This window comes from Geotrypetes seraphini, chromosome 3, assembly GCF_902459505.1.
Source record: "Geotrypetes seraphini chromosome 3, aGeoSer1.1, whole genome shotgun sequence".
Classification (NCBI taxonomy): domain Eukaryota; kingdom Metazoa; phylum Chordata; class Amphibia; order Gymnophiona; family Dermophiidae; genus Geotrypetes; species Geotrypetes seraphini.
Window position 1 is genome coordinate 187,024,189 of NC_047086.1, and position 22,912 is coordinate 187,047,100.

The following is a 22,912-nucleotide window of genomic DNA, read 5'->3' on the forward strand; positions in this document are numbered from 1 at the left end:
GTGAACAAGCACTCCTCTGAAGTTCAAGCAACTCAGATATCAGCAACATCATCTGCAAATTTGTATTTTAATTTCCTAAAATTATAATGCAAGGTCTACAATAAATAGCAAAGAAACACAGTGACATGGCAATCAGACCTTGGCATCATTAGTTAATATGAAAAAAAGAAAATTGTGGGGCAGTTTGTCTTGCTATGATGGGTAAGGCTTAGTAACATGGCGACAGAGTAATACAGCAAATGATGGCAGATAAAGACCCTCACACTCAGTGGTGTAGTAAGGGGGGGGGGGAATCAGACCGTCCCAGGTGCCGTCTTGGTTGGGCACTGGCAACTCTCCACCCCTCATGCCATGCTCGCGCCCTCCCTTCCCCACCCTCATAGCTCTTTAAATCTTCGCTAGCGTGAGCAACTACTCTGGCCTGCTGCATGCGCCGGCCTGGCTGCCTATGAAATCGCTTCTGGGTCGCGGGGCTGGGAAGTGACATCCGAGGGAAAGCCAATGTCGTCTAGCAAAAATTTAAAGAGGTACAAGGGTGGGGAGGACACAAGTGCGGAAGGAGTGGGGAGGCATAGAAAAGGGCACAGTGGGGCGTCACCGCCCCGGGCGCCTCCTATCCTCACTAAGCCACTACTCACAGCCCATCCAGTCTGCCCAACAAGGTGCCAGAGTTACACCCACTACTCTGTATGGGCCACAATCACCCATGCTCAGGCACTGGTTGGCAAGTGTCCATCATGCCAACCACATTTAGGCAGCCAAACGTGGAATCTTGGCTATAACCATATGTCATCCCCAAGTATTGCTGACAATATTTAACTTACCAGTCAAGATGTCTTCCCTGAACTGCACAGCATCTTCACTTGCAGCATATGACAATAAACGATCTAAAACACTGGAGTTGTTGCAGCTTCACCTGTCTTTTGCCATTTGTAGGACCCTGACCATAGAAGTCTGTCTGGCATCAGCCTTATTTCCTCCTTGCTGGATTTAGTATATTTTCAGTCTTTCGCCATTTGTGAGACACAGATGATAGAAGTCTGTCTGGCTTTGGCCTTAGTTCTCGCTACTCTTGTTCAACATAACACCTCAACAGCCATGTTGTGTTTCCATTTTCTCTCTATTTAGGCATCCTCTATATCTATCCCATGCATTTTTGAATTCACTTACCATTTTTGACTCTATTACTTCTCCTGGAAGAGCATTCCAGGTGTCCAGAACCTTCTCTGTGAAAAAGCATTTCCTGATGTTACACCTAAGTCTACTTCCTTGCAACCTCAATTCATGTCCTCTAGTTCTACTACCCCAACATTTCTAGAAGAGGTTTGTATGTATATGAATACCTATCAAGTACTTCAATGTTTATATCATATCACCTCTCTTTTCTGTTCTGTAGCATATACAGTACATATTCAAGTCCTCCAGTCTCTTCTCATGTCTTTTGGCACAAACCCTGTATCGTTTTTGTTGCTTTCTTCTGAACTATCCCAAATCTTTTTATGTCCTTGAAGAGATACAGCCTCTAAAATTGGACTCAATATTCCAAGTGGGGCCTCACCAAAAACTTGTACAGGGGCATCAACACTTCTTTTCTACGGCTGGTTATGTTTAGGTTCTGTTCTGTTTTGTTTTTATGGGGTTTTTTTTTTGACCTAGCAGTTTCTTTCTGGTCCTTTTTCTTCAGTTCAAATGAAACCAGAGCCTCCATTCAAAACCACCTGGAGATATTTTCTCTTATTTTATATTCTTTCTCAACTCATTTTGTCCACTATTGCAGTGACAGTCTTCAGTCATGGATCAGGGTTCGCTCCAGAAACCTGCAGTAGGTATCACCATTATGAAATGACAGGGACTCCTTCCTCTGTAGGGGCTGAGACTACTCTCTCTGTAGGAACCCCAGTCCTGGCTGATTGAAAGCAAGGAAGACAGAGTCAAGAATCGAACCCATGGCTTTTCTCATGGCAGCGCACAGCATTGTCACTGAATCACCAAGCTAGCCCAGTGGATCAGTTTTAAAATAAGTTTTGCTGCAGATTTTTTTTAAAGTTATACTTTATTCCTGAAGTAAAGGTACATTTGGACTGATGAATCTGCTGCAGGGCTGGAACGTGCTTTCTCCATCTGTTCCTCACATAACTCTTTAATCGAGATTGTAAAATACAGCAATTAAAATCTGTTGCCAAAATAACAAATGACCAACTAGAATATGAATAATGGGATCAATTATGCATATTTCCCAGAGTTTGCCAGCAACATCCTACCATACAGCTAAAACCAAAAAGTCTCTTCCTTAACTTTTAAGACTACTTAACCTCAATCTCTTCAGCAGTGGTTCCTTGGCCTGGGAGGTATAAACACATCATGGGGTGGGAAGGGACCAGTATGGAAATAGCCCATAATCATGCCAAAGCAGAGAGGAGCTGGGGATGAGAAGAACTATCTAGCTCAGGGTTGCCCAAGTCCGGTCTTCGAGATCTACTGGCAGACCAGGTTTTCAGGATATCCACAATGAACATGCATGAGAGAGATTTGCATACCAAGAAGGCAGTGCAGGCAAATCTCTCTCATACATATTTATTGTGGATATCCTGAAAACAATAATACTAATAATAACAGTTTATATACCGCAGGACCATTAAGTTCTATGTGGTTTACAAAGATTAAAAGATGCTACAAATTGAGTAGAATTAACAAAGTTAAAAGCTAGTGATTAACAGCTCAAGAGATCAGTTATTTTGGAGTAAGATTGTCCAGGTCAGTTACCTAAATACTTCAGGAACAGGTATGTCTTTAGGTGCTTCCTAAGTTCCCCGTAAGTATTAGGCATAAGCAATTGTTCCAGATCTTTACCCCATAATGCTGCTTGATGTGAGAAAAGATGTTGATGATATCTTTTAAATTTACATTCTTTAACCAGTGGAGAAACAAAATTCAAGTGTGAGCTTCTCTTATGTCTGTTGGTTGAGAGAGAAAAAAGTTCCATTATATATTTAGGGGCTAAACCGAATAGTACCTTAAAGCAAAAACATCCGAACTTAAACTTCTCCCGTGCTTCCATCGGCAGCCAATGCAGAAGTCGGTAGGAAGGTGTTACATGATTGAACTTCTTAAACCCAAAAATTAACTTGACCGCTACATTTTCCACCAGTTGTAATTGCCGCATATTCTTCTGGGCAATTGCCAAATAGGCGATATTACAGTAATCAAATTGACGCAGTATAAGGGATTGTACCAGAATTCTAAATGATGAAACATCAAAATATGCTCTAATGGACTGAAGCTTCCAGAGAGTAAAATAACCCTTTCTAACCAAGGAGTCCACCTGGTCTTTCTTGGTTAGGCTCTGGTCCAATGTAACACCCAATACCTTCATAATAGGTTGAATAGGATAACTAAGTTTATTGATGCACAATGATGTTTTTGTGTTGAGCGGGTGTGGCGAAGCTACAAAGAATTTTGTTTGTTCCGAATTAAGCTTTAGTCTGAATTCAGTCATCCATTGCTCCATCAAATGTAATACTTCTGTTGCCTTAGGAGTAACTTCCGATAGAGAGGTAGCGAATGGGATAATGATCGTAAAGTCATCTGTGTAGCTAAATAATTGTATCCCTAGCTGGGTCAATTGCGCACCAAAAGAAGACATGTAAACATTGAAAAGCAATGGGGGATAATGATGACCCCTGTGGCACCTGGATTGCTCCAGGTATTAGAGAGATCGTAAGTAAAACGTACTTGATAGGTGCGGGACATCAGGAAACCTCGAAACCAGTCTAACACCTCTCCTCTGATACTAATTGCATCTAAAACCTGGCCTGCAAGTAGATCTCGAGGACCATACTCGGGCAGCCCTGGTTCTAGCTCTACTAACCCCTAGCATGAATAAAGGAAAAAAAAAGGATCCATAAAGAGAAGCTAATTGCCAGTGGCGTAGCGAGGGAGAGAGGTGCCCCGGGCGGAGGCGCCCCTCCCCGCCCTCATCTATGCCCTCTGCTCCTTCCTCAATCCCCCCTGCTGCGTGTGTGCTCCCTCCCTTCCCCCATACTTCTAGTTGTTCGCTGCGAGTAACAACTTCAACGTGCTCCTCACGACCCCGGCGTCTCTCCCTCTGATGTCACTTCCCATGCGCAACATCCAGAAGGGACGTCAGCGGGAGAGCCGACGCAGTCACGAGGAACACGTTGAAGTTGTTGTTTGCACCGGTGAACAGCTAGAGGTACGGGGGAAGGGAAGGAGGGGCGCATGCGCGGCGAGGGGATGAGTGGAAGAGACACAGGGGGGCAGAGAGCAGGAGGGGATACCGGCGCCCCCATCACCGCTATTTGTCACACTGCTATTAGAGGACAGCAGAAGCAAAGAGGGAAACTGCCCATTGCTAGAAAAGTGACAAGTCACATGTCCCATCACCACTAAAAAAAAAAGGGAAGGGCTAGTGAACAGGGGAATCAGAAATTTTTATGAGGTCGATATCCAAAATGATTTAAATGGCCAGGAATGATTCCTGGTCGTTTAGGCCCAGAACACTAAATGAACTGATGCTCATAGGAATTCTCTGAGAGTTGGAGCAGCATAAGAGCATTACCGAGGGGTGGGGGTTAAATTGCTTATCTGGTTCAGAGTCACTTAATTGGATAGTGTCACTTCTACTGGCTGTTTTGTGGAGAGTCTGGGGGGGAAGGGGGGACATAGTCAGCACTTATATGGCTAAATGCCAATATTCATCACTTAATCGGAAAAAGTAACTGCATAAATAGGACCACATAAAACACAGTCATATCTTAAAGCATGTTTACCTTAACTGATGAAGTGTTGAATATCACACTTAACCAAATAAGTTATCTGGTCGCATATGGCTGGATATTCAATGCTGGTGCCCAGTGGATTGTTACATCGGAAGGAGGGACAAGAAGGTTCCAGTCCAAGTAGACCTGCGTCTCGTGTGCAGGAAGCTTCTGTTCCAATAGGTCCCAGAAGGCGTGCTATTAAGCTAATCCACAATGCCAAGAAATACGACCACGTCACACCCTTAATGACTGACTCCCATTGGCTTCCAATTAGCCATCGCATCACCTTTAAGGTGATACTTTTAGTATTTAAAACATTAATCTTCAATGAACCCCAATTCATAACCAGAATGCTAATCCCTCATAATACCTCTTAACCTCTCCGGTTGACCTCCCAGAATCTCTTAGTTATTCCTTCTCTGAAAATAGTAGGCACCAGAAGACATGATATGTTTTCCGTAATGGGTCCTCAATTGTGGAACTCATTACCTCAATACATTAAAGACGAAAAGGACCTTACTTCTTTTAAAAAATCCTTAAAAACTTATCTTTTTAAAGATGCTTTTAATATTTAAACTTTGGATATGATATAATGTTTCAGGCTTTTTAACTCTTTCCCCTTCCTTTCGTTTTTTCCTTCTTTGTTTATTCCTTCTAAGAAAGAATTGCAACTTTTCCCTCCTTCCCTCCCCGATTCATGTTTGTTTTATTTGTAAGAATCATGTTACTTTGTTAGTTTCTTTGTAACTTAGTTTTTTTTTTTTTTTTAGAAGGTTGTACATCGCTTAGCAAATTGAATAAGCGATTTATCAAATATTAATAAAAACTTAAACTTAAACTTGAAGAGGCTGACCCAGGAGTCAGATTTGCAGGTATTTTTTTTGTGCCGTCCGCCATTGGGAGGGAGAGAGGAAGGGTGCGAGAGGGGCTGGTGGACCGGTGATAGGGAGGAAGGGAGCGGGCTACTGGACTCACAAGGGGGGATACTGCTGTACCCGTGATGGTGAGATAGGGCTGCTGGGCGCGAGATTGCACCGAGGAGGGTACGGAGGCAACTCACGGCAGATACCTCACTACAGGGACAAGGCTAGGGTTGGCAGATTTTATATTTGTTAATTCCGGACCCCTAGACTCGCCCACAGGCCCGCCCATCCCTGCCGTTAGGCCCCAGTCCTGCCCCTAATCCTGCCCTAGCCCCGCCCCCACTGCTTGCTCTGGTAAGGCAAGAGGGCATCCATGCTTGCGTGGTTGCCCTCTTGCCTCACACAATTTCGAGGGAAGCTTTTCAAAACCCGGACAAAATGCTGGGTTTTGAAAAGCCATCCAGACTCCCGAGGACATGTGCGGGGAAATCTGGATGTCTGGTAACCCTAGACAAGAAAAAATTGGCGAATGCTTCAATTCTGCTGGAGAAAAGGTTTGAAGAAAAAAAGAAATAGACAATATGATGTATGAGGCAGTTCTTATTTAGACTTTTGTCTGATGCTAGTCATCAATGAGTCACTGTCTGAGCCGATAAAAAAAACCCCGTACGCTTTTTCAAAGGCTCATACTGATGTCCATTATTGATAAGGGGTTCATTTAACCTCAAGTTTGTCTATTTCTTTTTCTCTTCAAACCTTTTCTCCAACAGAATTGAAGTGTTCGTCAATTTTTTCTTGGCTCATAGGTTGAACCTTATTGGCAACAAAGTTTACTGGGTTTTGGTGGTTGAACCCTAGACAAGGCCATTCACCGCTCCATGGGGTGGTGAATGGCCTTGTCCCTGTATCTGCAGCAATCAATTTCCCCCCCCCCCCCCCCCAAAGTTCCTGTGGGTTACCCGACTCCAGGTGGTATATAAATTTTTAAAATTAATAAATAGACTGAAACCTTCGAGTCAATTATAAAAATCAGTACTTATTAAAGTGAATGTCTACATAGCTTAATTAAATATCGATTCAGACTCGTATTATGGTTAGTTGAAAACTTTAACAAAAAGATGAGTCTTCAACAATTTCTTAAAACTCATCCTATTACTGCATAGTCTTAAAACACCTGGCAAAGAATTCCACATCCGTGGACCTGATTTTCTTCCAAAACATTCAGATTGGATCTGAATAAGTGTCTTATATGTATCCTGGACCCAGCTCAATATCCATATGGACCCACATATGGCAGCTAGCACATATGCAGTAATACCCGGATTTTCAATACCAGTGCCCGGACATGACCTGGCACTGAATAACCTGGTAATTTAGCTGGTAACCATCAGTGCTTTAGAAACTGCTGACTGCCACAAGCTGAATATTGACTGAAAAGAATTTATCTTTCCCTGTAGAATCCTAGTACTGGCATTGTTGGCATCTGTTTGCCCTTGAAACAGGTTTATGTTCAAACATTTTATTAAAAGAATAGAGTACAAAATACATATAAATTATACAGAAAGATATTCTTTACAAATAATAAATAATTCACAAATATTAAATTTCTAATCCAAATATTATATAAAATTCTATCATTCCTTCAAACATTTTATATATTAAACCATAATCCCCTCCCTATCCATTCCCCCCATTTCTTCCCTTCCATCCCATAATCAATTCCCCCTTCCCGGATGAAAGCTGACAAAAATAAACAGGTTTAATGCTGTAACTTAGATTTATGAGTTTCAGATGAAATACCCCATGAGGGTTTGTTACCGAATTATATGATACACATGCTTCTGCTTATTCTAAATGTAGCACAGAGTACATATATAAAAATATAGAAAATGGTGGCAAATGATCATATTGGTCTATCCCAGGAGTCTATCCTCAATGAATATGCATGAGATCTATTTGCATGCACTGCTTTCAATGCATATTCATTGGGGAAATCCTGAAAACCCGACTGGATTCCGGCCCTTGAGGATCGGAGTTCCCCACCCCTGGTCTATCCCGTCTGCCTAGCCAAACATCAGCTATCCCATCCTCTTCCTTTGATATCCTGTGTGCTTATCACATGAATTTAGAGATGCCATTTTCACCACTTATACTGGGAGGCCGTTCCATGCACCCACCATCCTTTCCATAAAGAAATATTTTCATAGATCACTCCTCAGACCATTCCTTTTCACCTTCGTCCTATACCCCCTCATTCCATTGCTTCCCTACCATTGAAAGAGACTTGCCCCCTATGCATTTGTGCCATGGAAGTATTTTAATGGGATCTATAAGTCTGTCCCCCAACACTCTATGATGACGACCACTGACCATTATAATAGCCACTCTCTGGACTGATTTTATCCTGTTAATATCTTTTTGAAGGTGCTATCTCTAGAAATGTATACATTATTCTAAATGAGGTCTCGCCAGACAGAGTCTTATACAGGGACAGCATCACCTCCTTTTTCCCACTGGCCCATCCTCTCCCTACGTACCCAAGCATCCTTCTAGTTTTTGCAGTCGCTTTTTCTACCTGTATAGCTTCCTTATGATCCTCAGGTAAGATCACTTCCATGTCCTAATGTACAGAAGTACTTCACCCCCTATACTATACAGTATTGCTCCCTTGGGTTTTTAATCATCATCATCACAATACAAGGATAATAATAATAGCCAAAAGCTCTAGGCAGTTCACAAAAGATTAAAAAGATCACATCAACCAGTGATTTACAATCTCATTATACAAATTACAACAGTATTAAAACATCCAGGAATGAATCTTGTTAAAAAGCCATGTCTTCAGTGCTTTTCTAAATCTCCGATAACCATTTTTTAAATGTAATCCAATTGGCAATGAATTTCAGTTTCCTGGAGCCATTTCAGAGAACAATTGTCAAGCAATTAATTTCTTCTTAACATTTAAGGTGGAAAGGCAATTGTACCTGATAATGATAAAAAGATGGAGATGAATGAAATGTTGGCTGAAAAGTCAGAAAGGTTTCTAGGTGGCAAGAAGAAAAAGATCTTAATGTAAAGACAAGTTAATTTAAATTTTATTCTTGCAGAAACTGGCAACCAGTGTAATGTCTTTAATAATCTTGTCACTTTTGACAGCAAATAATCTTGGCTCCACATTGTGAAGTAATTGCAGCCTGGATACAAATATTAAGGCTACTGCTAGATTTTGTGGCAGTCAGTAAGGTTAATTCCTGCCCTGTGGACCACTAGACTTAGCCTGGCATGGTAGACCTAGGGTAAGGGGGCCTATTGGGAGGGGATTTTTGCAGGGTGGGGGGGGGGGTGGATGGTCAGAAATGTAGGCAGGCCTTCTGGTGTTGGAGGTTAGGCAGAAGGAGTATCAGATTCAGTGGGGAGTGGGGTAGAATGAAGAATCTATGTGGGTTTCAGCTGATATTCAATGGGGACCTGCATAAGTTCACCATAACTGACTGTGGCCAGCACTGTCTGGTGAGAGCTGGATATTCAAAGCCAGTGCCTGGATTTGGCCGAGTATTGAATATTTAGGGCTAATGGCCAGTCTTTAATAAAACATTGACCATCGCCAGCTGAATATTGACCAGTCAGTTTTTAGGAATGCCCAAATAAATATTACAATAATCAACATAAGACAGAAGTAGAGCATGGACTATTTTTTGAAGATCATCTGAACGACTAGTCATAATTTTCAGAAAGATTATGGGGCACATTAAAAAAAAAAAAAAAAGAAAAACATCCAAAATGTGGCATAAAGGGACAGATGGCCATTTTTCTCATCAAACCCTTCCAATTCATTATTTTCAAAAGCTATTTTCTAGATGGATATCTATGCTGTTGATCAGGAGTTCATCTAAATATCAAGGGGGTGTATTAGAGGTGTGGTGTGGACGGGACTAGGATGGGCTTATAATCGGGCATCAAAATGGCAGATGAATTTTAATGTGAGCAAGTGCAGAGTGATGCATGTGGGAAAAAGGAACCCGAACTATAGCTATGTGATGCTGGGTTCTGTGTTAGGAGTCACTGCTCAGGAGAAGGATCTAGGTGTCATTGTTTAGGATATTTTGAAACCATCAGCTCAATGCATGGCGGCTACTAGGAAAGCAAATAGAATGTTAGGAATTATCAGGGGAGTGTGTGGTGTAGTGGTTTGAGCTACAGCCTTAGCAACCTGTGAGCCTTCCAAATCCCATCCTAATCCCACTGTACCCACATAAAGGTGTCACCTGCAGGTATAAGAGCTGTTGGTTGCAGTGAGTTTTGGGTGGGATTTGGAGGGCCCACCATACAGTATAAGGGGGCTATGGTGAGATATGTACCTATGCGAGGTTCACTTCACATAGTAACATAGTAGATGACGGCAGATAAAGACCCGAATGGTCCATCCAGTCTGCCCAACCTGATTCAATTTAAATTTTTTTTTTTTTTTTCTTCTTAGCTATTTCTGGGCGAGAATCCAAAGCTTTTCCCGGTACTGTGCTTGGGTTCCAACTGCCGAAATCTCTGTTAAGACTTACTCCAGCCCATCTACACCCTCCCAGCCATTGAAGCCCTCCCCTGCCCATCCTCCTCCAAACGGCCATGCACAGACACAGACCGTACAAGTCTGCCCAGTAACTGGCCTAGTTCAATCTTTAATATTATTTTCTGATTCTAAATCTTCTGTGTTCATCCCACGCTTCTTTGAACTCAGTCACAGTTTTACTCTCCACCACCTCTCTCGGGAGCGCATTCCAGGCATCCACCACCCTCTCCGTAAAGTAGAATTTCCTAACATTGCCCCTGAATCTACCACCCCTCACCTCAAATTATGTCCTCTGGTTTTACCATTTTCCTTTCTCTGGAAAAGATTTTGTTCTACGTTAATACCCTTTAAGTATTTGAACGTCTGAATCATATCTCCCCTGTCTCTCCTTTCCTCTAGGGTATACATATTCAGGGCTTCCAGTCTCTCCTCATACGTCTTCTGGCGCAAGCCTCCTATCATTTTCGTCGCCCTCCTCTGGACCGCCTCAAGTCTTCTTACGTCTTTCGCCAGATACGGTCTCCAAAACTGAACACAATACTCCAAGTGGGGCCTCACCAATGACCTGTACAGGGGCATCAACACCTTCTTCCTTCTACTGACTACGCCTCTCTTCTGGCAGCAGCCACTGCCATGTCACACTGTTTTTTCGCCTTTAGATCTTCGGACACTATCACCCCAAGGTCCCTCTCCCCGTCCGTGCATATCAGCTTCTCTCCTCCCAGCATATACGGTTCCTTCCTATTATTAATCCCCAAATGCATTACTCTGCATTTCTTTGCATTGAATTTTAGTTGCCAGGCATTAGACCATTCCTCTAACTTTTGCAGATCCTTTTTCATATTTTCCACTCCCTCTACGGTGTCTACTCTGTTACAAATCTTGGTATCATCTGCAAAAAGGCACACTTTTCCTTCTAACCCTTCAGCAATGTCACTTACATACATATTGAACAGGATTGGCCCCAGCACCGAACCCTGAGGGACTCCACTAGTCACCTTTCCTTCCTTCGAGCGACTTCCATTAACCACCACCCTCTGGCGTCTGTCCGACAGCCAGTTTCTGACCCAGTTCACCACTTTGGGTCCTAACTTCAGCCCTTCAAGTTTGTTCAACAGCCTCCTATGAGGAACTGTATCAAAGGCTTTGCTGAAATCCAAGTAAATTACATCTAGCATATGTCCTCGATTCACACTTTTGTTTGACATTGAAAGATCTTAAGCTGACCACACCTGAGGTTGCAGATTTGTGTCCAATATCAAATTTGTCTTTTATATTGAAGCCTACAGAATCCATTGCATTTGAACAGTTGGAAGAGCTCATTACACAAACAGAGGTTCTTCAGCCTCAGCAGACTGGGTTTAGGAGAGGTCATACCACTGAAACTGCTCTTGCAGGTCTTACCACTATCAACAATTTGCTATGAATACTTGTGTTGTATTTATTTCAGTTGATTTGACAGCGGCCCTTGATACTGTCAGCCATAACCTACACCTGAACTGTCAGTGATCCAAAGAAGTTGTTGATACAGTTTTTGCATGGTTCAGCTCTTATCTTACTAGTCATATTAATATGGTCCACTGGAATGGTGTTCAATCTCAACTTTAGGTCCAAGAAAACAAATGGGCAGCTGATCCACAAGATCCAGATTAAAAAGCTTTTAATTATATTTATGATTTTATAAGGTAAATAAATTTTGCATTGGAGTTTTGATCCTCTGTTCTGATCTGCTGTTTTTTCTTTGTATCCTCAGTCTCAACTTTATATTCTGCTGTGTGGGGTCTCCCAGGGTTTGTATTGGCTCCTAAAACACCTTTATGGCCCCTTTTCTACATTTGGGTTTCACTTTATATGTTTATGTAGATGATATTCAGCTATTGTATCCCACTGATTATACAGTATCCAGGAGATTAGAGACCCTAGTCTGAAACTGGAAAGGTTAGCTGGTTGGCTCATGTCCTATAATTTGATGTTGAACTGTAAGAAAATTTGTGGAGTTTTGTTTACAAGAACTGGGTCTCAAAAATTAAAAGTTCCTTTGCTTATGGAGGGTAATGTAATTAATTTTAGACTTACAGTAAGGATATTAAGCATATTGTTCAATTAAAATTTGAATTTTCATTCTCAAATTTCTAATGCAGTTCAGCGGAATTTCTATCGATTATGTCTTATTTACTCCATTACAAATTTTTCATCTTAGGCATCTAGGTATTGATATATTAGTGATTAATCAGCTCAATTATTGTAATTCTGTCTGTAATGGAGTATGTATTATGGAGATCAAATGCTTACAGTTAGTTCAAAATGCAGCAGTGATGTTACTAATTCAAGGATCACATGACTCCTCTTTTACATTTGGAGTATTGGCGTTCTATTTCTTTTAGGGTTCATTTTAAGATTCTTTGATTCATAAAACACTGCATACCGGCATTCCACACTGCTTGGCTAATCTATTGACTTCTTATGTTCCTACTTGATTACTTAGGTCAGGCTCACAAAATCAACTGTTAGTGGAACAAGGTAATGACTGGACTAACTCTTTAGAAGGATCATTGGTGGTGTTTAAAAGAGCTCAATTCTCTATTATTCAGGATGCCTTTGGAGCCTGAGTATGTTTATTTTTTCCTATTTGAGTCTACCGGTCCATTGGTCGGAGTCACATTTGGTTTTGTGTGAATGTATGTGTGATGGCAGAATGCTGCAGTCCGCTTGATTGATGGTTTGAGGAAGTTTGACCACGTTGCCCCTTTCTATTGGGAACTTCACTGGTTGCCCGTTGAGGCCCGAGTCAAATTTAAAGTTTATTTAGTTTGGCACCTAACTACCTAATTGATTCATTTTCTATTGTACAATCCAAACATTCACAAAGCTCCCACGGTCTTTTTAACTTTCCATCAGTAAAGGATTATCACTATAAAAAAATAACATCAGCGTCACTTCTCTTACCAGGCGGCCCTTTGGGATAGGGATTTGAAACCTCTGCTATTAAGTTTGGTGTCATATTGCCATTTCAGGAAGCAATTGATGACATGTTTGTTTACCAGTTAATCAATTTCTTTTTTATTTGGTATGGGTTTTTTTCTCTAACCTTTTGTTAACCACAGAACTTACTGGTTATGCGGTATAAAATTGTTTCTTATGTTATGTAGAAAATGTATAATTATCATGCTTGTATTATCTGTTTTATACTATAGCAAACCACACAGTGTAGGAAGTTGGGGAAGTCATGGCACCTGGGATTTATTGAGCCCTGCACTTACAAACTTATCGAAAAAGCATTTTGTGCCCCCCTCCCCCACATTTTACAATACTGGCTATATTTTCTTCCATTTGCATCTTTCTTTACTACTTTACCAGCTTTTCTTAGTTTGTTCCAGATATTGTTGCCTGTTTTCCTCTTTCTGTGATCTCATGTTGTTTTTTGCAAACTAACCTCTTTTCCCTTACCTTTACCATTCCCCTTTAAATGGTTACTAGGCCAGAGAACCCAACATAGGCGTAGCCAGGATCTGAGCCAGGAGGGGTGCAAACGATCTTAGACTGAGAGAACTACACCGGGAAATTCTTGGAGCTACTACTGCCGCTTTGTGCCACTGATTCGAGACGTGGTTTTTATAGGCTTTGTGCATGACTTGGTAGCACGCGAATGGCTTAATGATGAAGGAACCCAAGACAACTTACACTGATGCAGAAGCAGGAAGAAAAAGAACGCAGTATAAGCACAGTGCTCCTTTTAGATGTTTTGAATATGCAAGCCAAGGTCTTTAGCCACTCATGTCTGAATTTTCTTTTCGACTGGATAGCATCTTCTGAAAAATTGTAATTTCATCAGGTGCTCAACAACATTTTAATATTTCCATCTTAAGACTTATGGTCATTAGTGACGAATGCCCTACCAAGCTTCCCAAATCATGGTCGCAACATCCCTCGCTGGCGTCATCACTATGTGATGACATCAATGGACATGCGGCTTGGTCTAGAGTGGTAGAAGAAGCACCTATCTTCATGTCTTCTTCATTCTTGCTTTCATCACTGCTTTTTTCAATTTTCTTACTCTTCATTGTTGAATTATAAAATAACAAAATTAATTAGTCATTTGAGTCCAGTGAACTCACTTCGTCCATTTCAATTAGGCCTAAACAAAATCTAATGTTTCAAAGCACTCTAAAAATGACATCACAATCACAACATTTAAAAACTTACTTCCAAAAAATGTACTTATATCCATTGTTTCACTTATAACACCACAACCCAAGTAATTACACTAAATTGCTGTTAGTCGCTTCACAAAGTTGGTTTTAGACCAATTGATTGAAGACTAAAATTGAATAACAAAAAAGAGGGTACTAATTTTATATAAGTTTCCAGAGCATAGAAGCATCCATGCCTCCTCACTCGACCTCCTCACCTCTTTCACTTGTATTTCTTCATCCCTTCTCACCCTCCTCTCTGGTCTGGGTCACTTTCTTCCTCCCCCACTTATGGGTCCAGCATCCATCTTCATCCTCTCCTCTTCACCCTGTGGGTCCATCATCCATATCCCCTCCTCTCTCCCCAATTGTGTTTAACCATCTGTCCCCTTCCCCTACTCCTTCTCTCCTCCTTCTGAGTCTGCCCTCTCTCACTCTCTGACCACCCCCATGGCATCTCCCTACCATCCTACTCCTGAACCAACAACCTACTTCCTCCCCTGTGTGGGTCTGTCCTCTAGTCGATCCCCCATCCCCATGTGAAGCCGGTATTTCTTACCTACAGGCCCTCCCAAAACAGCAGCAGCAGTAGTGGCCAGCCAGTGGAGTAAATGCTGTAAATAGGCTGCTTGTGGGTAGCCCTGCCAGGGCCTTTCCTCTGCTGCATTGGAAGTGATGCAGCAGAGGAAAGGCTCTGACGGGACTGGCCACAAGCATTTAGCACTGCATTCATTTTTGGTCGGTTGGGGGTGTGTGTGCAACTGCACCCCGCTGGCTACGCCCATGGAACCCACGCCCAGTCAATACTGACACTGTAAGCCAGTTTTGGTTTTTGAAACTCCCACTGTAGATATTTTGAGATGTAGCCCTGTTTTTAATAGCAAAAAAGAGAAGTACAGTAAACCTCTTGATAGTTCTGATGCTGTTGGGCTCTTCTTCCAGTTTTAATGTCAAAAACCATTCAATCAACTCACAAACAAAATTATCTGGCATCTTTAGACATCAAATATTTTGCATTTTAATGCAAACTCTAATTAACCTTATGAAGCCAGATGATACATTAAGTATTATAGGGTTGCATCTCTCAATGGATCTGGTCTGTTTTGACTGCATCGTCTGCAGTGAGAATGTAAATACTCAATGAAGGTATGGAGCTGTAAGCCAGTTAGCCTTTTCCCAGCTGCTTGGAATATGCTGTACATTGCAGCTGAGTTAGATTTAAGAGCTCTAAGATCAGCTGAAAAGATTTTTTGCAATTTTTTTTTTTTTCTATCCTGCGGATCTTTGCATATGATCCCCAGAGCCCATAATTTTTCACATCTTTTTTTCCTGTAACTAGGTCATCCACTTACATGACTAGACAGCTCATACAAGTCTTGTTAGTAACATAGTGTGTGCATAAGGCTGTGTGTTTGTGTATGCACAAGTGTGTTAGACTTCCAAGAACATTTCTGGCTGCAAATATAAAGCAGGCTTGGTTATCCCTTGGGGAATCAGGATCAGGTAATGGTGTGTATGTGTGAACTGCTACACTGGCTCAATTTTACTTAATATTGTATACACTGGTTTTAATTAATAATCCATCAAAATCAGATTACAAATTTTTTAATTTTTTTTTAAATATATAATTTGAATATGAGTACTCAGTACCCAATCTCTTGCATTGGAGTCACAATGAGATTATGAAGGGACCATCATTGCACTCATAAGTCCCTGAATCTATTTAATTCTGATGATAACAAAATAAGAGCCACTATGCCATCTTAGTTGGTATTGCCTCAAAAAGAATATTTCCATGTGATTCTGCAGGATTCCACTACCTTGATTGTGTATGATCACGCTCATAGGGTGATTTAGACAGGTACTTGCTCAGCTTCTTTTACTCTGAGATTTTTCCTATTTTCTTGATGCTATTAATGTTATGTTTTGATTGTAACTACAGAAAGACAATATATCAAGTCTCTTTCCCTTTCTTTAGGAAAACAACACTGGTCCTTACTCTATAACACACTAACTCCCATGCTGCATGTCTGTTATGAAAAAGAACACTCACCTGGAAAAATAGTTAATAAAGTAACACTACCTGGATGTAGTAATTTGATGTTGTGACTGAAAATTGAGGTCTAAACATAGCACCTCTGATATAAACAACATGCTGAATAGTTTGCTACTTCACAGTTATATGTAGCCACTAGGAATGAGTGGCAGTGGGCAAAACAAATCAAACAAGATGCTAGGAATTATTTTTTTAAAAAAAGGATAGTTAACAAGACTAAGAATGTCTGTATCTTTATTTAAAAATATTTATAACCCGTCCATCCACAGATCTAGGCGAGGTACAGGAGCAACATACATAATATCAACAAATAATACATGCAGAAAACATACAACAAATCTACAAAACATCATTAAAACATATCACAAACCCACAACATTAACCAACCCCTAAAACAAAACAAGCAAAAAATTATTTTCCATATTTTCCCTTTCTTTATATCTGATTTTCCCCTTAAGTTTTCAATAAACTCACACCATAAAAGTGCTCAAACAGCAAAGTGTGACCTCACCTGGAGTATTGTGTACAATTCTGGTTTTAAGTTTAATAATAGTTTCAAGTTTAATAAATTCTTTGATTAGATCGCAAAATCTCATTTCAATGTGATTTACATCAGATAAAAATCAGATAAAATAATAAAATCCACATATATCACATATACTGCTAATTGACATTAAAACATTAGGGAAAAGGGCAACTTAAATTACAATATTAAAAAAATAAAACAAGAAATAAAATCGGGTATAGGTTTAGTACACACGGGATGGGAGACACATACCCACATATTTCAGTAACCTCCTCATCCTACCCTAAAATATAGTGAGACTGATCTATTAAAAAGTGTCTTTAAAAAGCCAGCTCTTTAGGAGACTTTTACATTTGTTCAATAGTTTTTCTTCTCTTAAATTAAGTGGAAGTAAGTTCTAGATTTGGGGGGCCGAAACAGAAAAAATCATGTCTTTCCTAGAGTATATAACTTTTAAAGAAGGAACTGTTAATAGGGCTTTGTCTTCTGATCTTAAAGATTTTAATGGGGAGTATGGTATTAAATATCTTTCTAGAAATGCCGGGGCTTTATTTATGAGTATTTTATGAGTAAGTAGAGCTATCTTATAAGTGATTCTATGGATTACTGGTAGCCAGTGTTTTTCCTTTAAAAGTGGTGTTACGTGATCAAATTTTTTCTTTTTCATTATTATTTTTATTGCAGTATTTTGAATGATCTGAATTCTACGTATTTCTTTTAAAGAGGCTCCTTTATATAGGGCATTGCAATAATCAATTTTTGATATTACCAGTGAATGTATTAAAATATTTAGCGCTGATTCATCGAGAAAAGCTGATAATGATCTAATCATTCTTAGCCTATAAAACAGGCTCTTACTAGTGTGCTAATTTGTTCATGGTAGTTCAATTTTTGATCTAACATAACTCCCAGAATTTTCACTTTTGTAACTGCTTTAAGGATTGTTTTATTCATAATAATATCGGTTCCTAGTTCTAGCCCCTCTCTACAAGGAAAAAGTATAAGATATAGCGGCACTAGAAAAGATTCAAAGAAAAGCTACCAATATGATAAAGGGGATGGAACTCCTCTCGTATGAGGAAAGACTAAAAACGTTAGGGCTCTTCAGCTTGGAAAAGAAAAGGCTGAGGGGAGATATAATTGAAGTCTACAAAATCCTGAGTATATGTAGAATGGGTACAAGTGGATTGATTTTTCACTCCGTCAAAAATTACAAAGACTAGGAACACTAAAGTAAGAGTTTCTAGAGATGTCCAGAAAGACTTGGTAGGAAAATGATACTACCAGTAAACCCTAGTTAGCTGACCAGAGGCATCTAGTAGGGCCGTAGGGAATCAGAAGAGAAGCCAAGAAAGAAGGAAGAACAGAAGACTGAATCTGATGGGATAATATGTTAATCTTGAATGGAATCCTATAACTAACTGAGAGAATGTGTTAAGCGGTAAGAAGAGGAGTGATATGATCATATTTCTTATGGTTACATAGAAACTTTATACCACTTTTTGGCCATTTTTCTTTTTTGAAAATAAGCCCCATGAAGATTTATTTATTTATTTATTTTAAAAATTTCTAGTATGCCTATCAACTAGGCGGATTACAAGTTCATATACATAATGCAAAAAGACCTACAAATTCAAACATTTACGCACAATTGAAAATTGTATAAAATATCAGAGCCCCAGATCAACTTTGGTCCTCATGAAAGAACTATCAATATCTTCTTACTTATAGAAAGCTCTAACAAATAGATGGGGTTTTAAAAATTTTTTTCATGGATCTAAATTCAGAACACAACCTCAATGAACCCATCATTGCATTCCATAGCCTTGGTCCAGCCACCGAGATCGCTGATATCCAGGTCTTTTTATAGTGCACATCTCTAAAGTTAAAAGGGGACAGATTCCATACAAACGTAAGGAAGTTCTTCCACCAGAGAGTGGTGGAAAACTGGAACACTCTTCCGGAGGCTGTTATAGGGGAAAACACCCTCCAGGGATTCAAGACAAAGTTAGACAAGTTCCTGCTGAACCGGGACGTATGCAGGCAGGGCTGGTCTCAGGGCACTGGTCTTTGACCTGGGGTCTGCCGTGGGAGTGGATCGCTGGGCACGATGGACCACTGGTCTGACCCAACAGTGGTAACTTCTTATGTTCTTATGTTCAAGGGACAGTCTCATTACCATTTGTGAGTGTGGTTCGTGTTTTGGCATATATCTTCTCAGAGCCTCAACCAAATACTTTGGTGTCTCCCCGTAGAGTACGTGATGTATTATGGTCATAATTTTGTACTCAATTTGGTACTCCATAGCCAACCAATGTAATTGCTTCAGGAATGGAGATACAGTATATGCTCATAGTGAGATACCCCTGTAATCATCCTTGCTGCTGTATTTTGTACAACTTGTAGAGCATGCATCTTTGATTTTTTTACACCCCAAAAATAATGCATTACAAAAATCCAGTTTAGTAATGACAAGACTTTGGATAACTACCTGAAAGTCTAGCATTGATAACATTTGCTTCACTCTAGAGAGTATTCTCATCTGCAGGAACACACAACAACATTCAGGATGTGATTTTCCATCAATAATATAAGTGATTGTCTAAGTAAACACCTAGTAGTCTCATACATGATGAAGTTGACAATTTTACCACCTGTAATTTTATCTCCTTTAATTGCAATAACCGCTCATCATTGCCTACGAACATAATTTCTGTTTTTTTGCAAATTTAGCATCATGTTATTGCCCATCCATTTTCTGATCTTATTCATACAATTTATCAACTTAGTTTGCACATAATCAATTCCTTTTTCAACTGGAACCCTACCCCCCCCCCAGATATAATCTGTGTAAATTCTATAATGAACATCCAATTCCCTAAGGACCTGTCCCAATCAAGCAATGTAAGCATTAAACAGTAAGGCTGATAATGCCTATCCTTGTGGCACTCCTCTTTTCAGTAATCAAATTAGCACATATCTAAAAAATATTTTCAGATCATTATCTATGGCTGCTGCTCCAGGCAGAAGTTAATTCCTTTTAGAGAATCTCCTGGCAACTTCATAGCCCTCCATATCTAGGCGTCCAACTGGATTTTTGAATAGTTTAGAAAATGTTAAAAGTACAGTCCTTCCTATGTAGATGCAATGACCTCACTTGTTGTCATGCTTAATTGATGATGATCTTGTTAATCAGATTTGACATGATGTAAGTGGATATTGGTGCAACAGCACGCAGTAATGAAGTCAGGAAGAGAGAAGGCTTGCAGGAGAGGGTAAAGGAGGAGAAGGGTAAGGGAGAGTGCATGAATACTTTTTTTTTGTTCCTTTGAGCAAACAAGTCACATTTTCTCAGCAATGAAAGTCAGTGAATAATGTTGAAAATAATGTCCCACCCCAACATCCAGCCTTATCCCTCTACAGTCATTAAGGGATGAGGGGCTCGAGTCTTTCCTTTCTTCCAGTAAGTGATGCAGAGTCACTCTCCAGGGTCCTGACACCATCTGTTCAGCTTTGTCCTCAGCTTAAAAGCCAAACATTATAGAGCTGCAAAACAGCCAGCTCTCTTCAGAAAGCCATTCAGCTGGTGGGTAGGGTGCTGTACATGTTCATCCATCCTCACTGAATCACAGAATAATCACAGCCTCTAACGTCACAAGATGCGCAAACAAGCTTGAGGATATCAAAGGATCTGTCTTCACATGCATTATTCATGAGCTGCCCTAGCGTCTGGGGATTTATGATTTGAAATGACTATGAACGAACCCTGACTATGAATGAAAATATTCTGTTTAGCAAGGCGAACAGCCAAGGTGCTGAATGGTGGAAGGAAAGATTTCAGATGGTTGCTTTGAACCTATGCAGGACCTTGGATAATAAGGAAACAGATTCTAAGTTAATTTCTTTGAGTAGATCAGTTAGCATTATAACTCATTTTGTGATATTCTTTAAAGATCATATTCTGTCCATTAACAGGTTAAAACATAGGAAAATATGGGAGGGAGGTTCTGGAAGCCAAATTTAGGCTCTTAGGTAGAAAGCTGAAATCTAGATCCTCCAGGGTAGCATATTCAGAAATGCTCCCCATTTCACGTGCAGGACCCATGAGGCAGGGAGAGCTCCAAAGTCTCAATGTGTGGTTGAGATGATGGTGTAGGGTTGAGAGATTTGTGCAGGGTTGGTGCAGGGTTGAGAGATTTGTTAGGAACTGGGCTACCTTCTGGGAAAGGGGGAGCCTATTCCAAAAGTATGAACTCCGCCTTAACCAGGATGGAACCAGGCTGCTGGTGTTAACGTTTAAAAAGGAGATAGAGCAGCTTTTAAACTAATATGGGGGGGGGGGGGGGCGGGGGACAGCCGACAGTCGCCCAGGAGCAGATGGTTCGGTGTGGAGTGTCATTGAAGGATGCTGTTGAATCAGAACATTTGGGGGAGTCCCAGTGGAGAGTTTCAGGAACAGTGAAAGAAAGCCAGGAGTGCTTGGGAGGGAAGCAGAATAAAGATGTCAAGCTATCCCTGTCATCTTCTCAGCAGCCTGTGAATACAGAGGAAGAAAACAATTTGAAATATACAATTCTATATACAAATGCTAGAAGCCTGAAAAATTAAGTGGGAGAGTTAGAGTATATAACACTGAATGATGAGGTGGTTGTAGTGGGCATCTCGGAGACCTTGTGGAGGGATGACAATCAATGGGACATTGTGTTACCTGGGTACAAATTGTATCGCAATGATAGAGTGAATATCAGGTCAGTCTTCAGAGTTCATCATCAGAGCCATATTCATAGAACTTTGGTGTACCTCAAGGCTCCATTTTGTCACCCATGCTGTTCAACCTTTTTCTTGCTCCACTTCTGACTATTGCACAATCCATCGGCTTTATGATTTTCACTTATGCTGATGATATTCAACTTCTTCACCCAATTCAAACACAAAGGGCTCCTTTTATGAAGGTGTGCTAACGTTTTTAGCACACGCACCAGATTAGCGCGTGCTATATAGCGTACGCTAGCTGTAAAACTACCGCCTGCTCAAGAGGAGGCGGTAGCGGCTAGCGCGTGTGGCATTTTAGCGCGCACTATTCCACACATTAAGGCCCTAACGGGCCTTCATAAAAGGAGCCCAAAATGTGTAGGACATTCAGGAAATTAACAAAAAACTGGATCTAATCAGTAACTAGCATACTGAAAACTTACTGTCTTTAAATATCAGTAAATCCAAAGCTCTATTATTTCCTTCCAGGGAAAATGAAACCCTTATAGCCCCAGTCTGGTATTAGGTTAACACCAATTCAACTTGAATCCACAATCAAACTTTTAGGGGTGGTTCTTGATGAAAAACTATTTTTTTACCAAACAAGTCAGTTCAGTAGTTCAGAAATGTTTCTTCAAACTAAGAATGATACTTCCCTTTCATCACTCCTGGATTATAAATCTCTTAATATTCTCATTCATTTGCTCGTAATTTCTCATTTAGATCATTGTAATTCTCTTTACTAGGAAATTACACAAAAATAAATCAGAAGGCTTCAGATAGTGCAAAACACAGAAATAAAAATTATCTTTAATGCAAAAAAAAAAATGATCACGTTACTCCTCTTCAGAAAAAAAGCACATTGGTTGCCTATAACCCACTGGATCTCCTTCAAATGACTTTTCCTTACCTACAGAGCATTTTCCAGCATTCATCAATAGACTGTCAATCCTGTATACAACACCTAGAGCGCTTTGCTCATCGCATCAATACCTTCTTGCAGTCCCCTCCATTTGTCAGTTAGTGTATGATACGATCCGTAAAGCAATCTTTTCGATTGTGGAACTCATTCCCATTAGTTATGAGACAAGAAACTAACACTGCTAAATTCAAATCTAACCTTAAAACCTTTCTTTTTAAAGACGCCTATGAGATATAGACTTGGAACTTGATTTCAGTT